Here is a 5,094-nt window from a genome sequence, read left to right on the forward strand (position 1 = left end):
TTTGAACTGAGAATTCGATCAACGTACCTACCGTAATTAATATTTTATTTGCTTTGTAATCTTTATAACGTAAGGTTGCCAGTTAACTGCAATCGCACACCCCATGTACTGTCAGGCCATGATCGTTCTGTTCTATAAGATTTTCTTAAATAAATGCAACAAGGTGATTTAAAACAAAACAGCACTTTTGTAACCGACATAGCTTGGAGAATTAGAACTAATTTTGGGCCTAAGTAATTGTAAGGAGCGTAATTATTGTTACAATGATTTTTATCGGAACATTAGTGTAATTGGGAGAACAGCGAAGTTTTAAATCAAATTTTTAAAGCAAATTCACGTTTATCAAAAACTCATTAATAAAATGCAAAACAAATTAAAAATCATTGTTTCATTATGTTACTCTACAGACGAATTATGCATTTATCCAACGAGCCAACTAAGTCGAAAACTCACTTACGTGGTTCGCTAATAATCCGTAATTTAAGTTTTGAAATGAAAGTAAATCCGGAAAAACAGTTTCATTTCCTATGAAAGTTTTTTTTGATGTCCTAAAATCTTGTTTATTCATTTATATAACTATAATCGATTATTGACTAATCTTGAGTCACTATAGAGTCTTAATTTACCTTACGGTATTAAAACAATTAAAATTTTGCATTCGTGTAATTTATGACAGGAGTCTCTCGCGAGAAAGATCTGCCATGTTCTCTGGTTTATGGTGTGTGTAAGTACGCGAGGTGTCCTCTGTTGGGCCTCCCGGATCTGTAAAACGTTTCAATCGCTTTCTGAAAGTCCATTCGCTTGAGCCATTAGTAGTCGTACAAATGTTCATACAGTAAACAAAGGCACTGAGACTAAAGCGAGTGTTATGCATGTTTGAAACATGAACACAAATCGACTTAACGGTATAATAACGCGTTAACGGCCTCTATTGAGAACACACCACCGTTTTTTGACCATTGAAAATCCTTACTTTTTTATCATTAAGCATATAATGTATTTTTAATTATTCTCGTTTAGAATTATGTTATTGATTGCAATAAATAACAGTCCTCTGCAAACTAAACCGTAAAAAAACACATTAATCCCAAAATCGTAAAGTGTAGCGATCGAAGTGACATTAGAAAGTAAAAACATAGTTGAATGAAACTGTAACATCTGTGGTCGTACATCTGTAGACATCGGTCCCTTTCCACTCTACGCTCACACGCATCGGCACACAAGCTAGTTGATCGAGCGCGGCGGCCAAGTGTTGTTGAGTGTTTCCTTCAGGACTGCTTCCGTATTTCGCAAAATGAGGTAAAAGCTATTTATTTTCTTAAAATGTAAAGGTCGTTTGTTTACAGATTACAATAATGTAATATTTATTTGTAATTGAACGCAGTAGGTAAGCTTAAGAGAAGATGTTGGTAGTGCTGAATCTGTTACTTGTTTACGATAATTCCTAAAGTAACTATGTACTCGTTTTCGGCTACTGCACTTCGTGCTACTGCACGAGCACGGGGTAGCCGGAGTTAAGGTACTCCTTAACGCCATAAATATGTTTCATTTTCAGATTAGCGGCACCATTTGCGTTAGTAGTAGCAACATGTTTCGGTTTAGATTCTGCAGGTGAGGATTCTAATTTTATATTTAGTCATAAGATAAAACAATTGAAACCAAAAATTTTTGTAATTTTTTTAAAGTATCTGTATCACGGGTGCCGTGGATATCACAAATTACACCCAAACTCACGAGAGAAATAAATGTAGACTATACAAATGTTTCTCTCGGCTCATGAATCGAACCCAGGGTCTCTGCGGGGCAGACCAGCAAGGCAGCTGTCCGGCCCCGGAGGCAGTTAAATTATGTGTGGCTATTTCTACCTTTTTTTTTTCAATTATTAAAATTTTTGATCAGTTCTTTGGTATTTTCTATTGATTTTCAGTATACAATGGTTTTGAGAATGGATTCGAGTACCGAATAGAGCATGTGGCACAAAGTTGGGACGTGGCGAAAGCGAGCTGCATGCAAGACAACGCATCACTAGCTGTGCCCAAAACAGAGGTAATGGCGGACCTGTCCCTCTCTTTTGTCGTTATTTCTCTATTTAACTCGGCTCACCCAGTCTACTAAAGCATCAAACGCCGCGAACCAAAATTGTACAGGGCGTATGTTAGGGTCATAGCAAAAATGTAAAGATCAAAATAATACCTCTATGTTATTTACTTCCTATGATTTTTTTTAATAATGTCTGTTGAAATACTGGCCAGATTGTACTTCGTATTCTGTAATCAAAACTTCTGTTCTTATATATTAATCAAAAACTTATTTGTCATGACTTCACTTCAAATAAAATCACTAAATAGTAAACAACGTTTGTTCAATTTTCTCCACGAAAACACCACAAAACGTTATCAACACGAGCTTTCGTAATGAACAAAAATATTAGTAGTATTGAATAATTGTTTTATGTGAATTTTTGAAGCGATTTTTTTTGGAAAGTGAAAAATATTAGTTCAGACTTCCAAGCTCATACGATGGATAATTCACTTGGAGAAAATTGGAAAAACGTTGTTTACTAGTTTGTGATTTTATTTGAAGTGCAGTCATGACAAACAAGTTTTTGAATAATATATAAGAACACAAATTTTCATTTCAGAATTATAATACGAAATACAATCTAGCCAGTATTTCAACAATATCAAGTGACGGGACCATTGACTTACAAATAAATGGACGACGGGTCTAATACAAAAACCACGAAAAAAATGTCCCAATCAACCTATTCGAAATTTAAATTGTTATGTCATCGCAGTATCGCGTTGTCCGTAGAACAAATGAAGACTAAAGCGGAGTGTCGCGCTCTGTATACGATTTTAGCGCCTTACAAGTGCGGACACTTTTTAGCGCGGACCCGACGTCCATATAATTGTAAGTCAATGGACGGGACGAACAAGATGGCGCGCCTGGTCGTAAGCTACACGCCTGCCCATAACAGTTACAGTGCCATTCAGAGCTTTAAATTGCAAAGATCTGAGCCCACCCGTCACCCTCAGACAAGTTGACAAGTCCTATGTGCCTGTAATTTCACCAGCACCCTTACCCTTCAAAACCGGAACACAGTAATGCTGACATTACTGCTTGGTGGCAGAAATAGGTAAGGTGGCAGTACTACCCTGGAACTATTTCACAAGGAGCTGTACTGCTAGTAAATGAAATTAAATGTTAGAACCTGTTAACTCACGACGTATCTGAGTCGAACTTTTGCTCGACATGCTTCGAACCAGATCCTGGTCCTTAATCGTGAACTTCCGCGGTACAATTGACAGCCCGATCATTCAGGACGGCTGCGGGCGCAGGCGGAGGCGGCGAGCACATATCCTCGTTTGCTTCTTTCTTATTATACTTAGTTATATGCCGGCTAGCACAGTACTAATCACGTGACGTTTTTAAAGTCTCATCCACACTGCCACGGTCGTAAGTAGTACCTATTTAACAATGTTTTTCAGCCAGTACCGTCCATCCACTATCACGATAAAAATTCGAATGACGACCAATCTCGCCAGTTTTAGTCATTTACTTTACGCGGAATGAAATGAATTTCCCTCGCCAGTACGGACACTGTATCAAAACGAATATAGTGCGTCGAATCCGGTCCAATGAGTGTTCAGGCTGTTTCGGTTTTTAATCGACTTCCAAAAAGGAGGAGGTTCTCAATTCGACTGTATTTTTTTGTATGTATGTTACGTGATCAATTTTGTTAACTGATTTTGATGATTCTTTTTTTTGTTGGAAATAGTGTACCTCAGTATTGGTCCCATTTAAATTTGAAGAAAATATTACAGGAATCGGGTTTCGCGCGCTGTCGCGTAACCGATTTCCATAAAACTTGGCCAAAATAGAAGTAATTCCTCGAACTCGGCGGTCGGTTTTTTTTTTTATAAAAAAAGTTATAATTATTCATACTACCTAGGTATGTGTTCCGCCAGTCTTGTTAATTGTTGCGGCCAGTCTCGCCTATGTAATTTCCGCCACAGAAATTCACTTTAAACACGTGAGTTACCAGTTAGTTTAGTTAATATACCCAAGACTCACGGTGGTTTTTCATTTAAAGTTCAAATTCAAATTCAAAATAATCTTTATTTCATAGGTAAGCATTATTACACTTGAAATCGTCACAATGGTTAAACTCTACCGCTCATTCGTAAGGCAGATTCCCCTGAGAAGAATGAGCAAGAAACTCTAGGGGTTGCTCTTTGTAAATAACATTTACAATATTTTTTTTTTATTTGAAACATCAGAGATCGAGACTACCTCCATGAGCTAAACGGGTTACTACCACGGATTTTTGTCATCCAAGTACGCAGAAGTTGTATAATAACCTTTAGTATAAAGTTTTTGTTTCACTATAGTTTTAAACCTCGTGAAAGGCAAATTTTGTATATCAACCGGAATCTTGTTATAAAAGCGTATACATTGCCCCTTAAATGATTTTTTGACTTTGTGAAGACGACTATCAAGAAAAGCTAGTTTATTTCTATTCCTCGTATTAATGTTATGTCTGTCACTATTTTTCATAAATACATTACTATTCCTTTTAACATAAATTACATTTTCATAAATGTACTGTGAGGCTAGTGTAAGAATGTTAATTTCCTTAAACTTATCTCTCAAAGATACTTTGGGGCCCAGATTGTAAATTGCCCTAACTGCACGTTTCTGCAGGACAAAGATTCTATTGATATCGGCGGCATTACCCCAAAGCAAAATGCCGTATGTCATTAGACTGTGAAAGTAGCTGAAGTAAACCAATCTAGCGGTTTCGACGTCTGAAAGTTTCCTTATTTTTTTAATCGCGTACACTGCAGAGCCGAGCCGTTTTGACAACTTTCTTATATGGGGACCCCATTGCAATTTAGCATCTAACGTTATACCTAGAAATACAACTGTATCCACAAGATTCAATTTTTCGTTTCTAACTACAATGTTTGTAACCGTCTCTCTAACACTGGGTAATGTAAATTTCACACAATTTGTTTTTTTCTCATTAAGAAGTAGGTTATTAACAGCAAACCAATCAACTACTTTAGATATAGCATTGTTCACATCGTC

At 36.8% G+C, this 5,094-nt stretch overlaps 1 long non-coding RNA gene across 1 annotated transcript; it reads left to right on the plus strand.

Moving 5' to 3' along the window:
* The first annotated feature begins 755 nt into the window (after positions 1 to 755).
* LOC113238458 lies at positions 756 to 2,028 on the plus strand. Its single transcript, XR_003311096.1, has 3 exons — positions 756 to 1,299; positions 1,556 to 1,611; positions 1,928 to 2,028. It is a non-coding gene; the product is annotated as an uncharacterized LOC113238458 (long non-coding RNA).
* Positions 2,029 to 5,094: the final 3,066 nt, after the last annotated feature.

Source organism: Hyposmocoma kahamanoa, unplaced genomic scaffold (assembly GCF_003589595.1).
Source record: "Hyposmocoma kahamanoa isolate Upper Pololo Valley unplaced genomic scaffold, ASM358959v1 95970, whole genome shotgun sequence".
In the NCBI taxonomy this organism is placed as follows: domain Eukaryota; kingdom Metazoa; phylum Arthropoda; class Insecta; order Lepidoptera; family Cosmopterigidae; genus Hyposmocoma; species Hyposmocoma kahamanoa.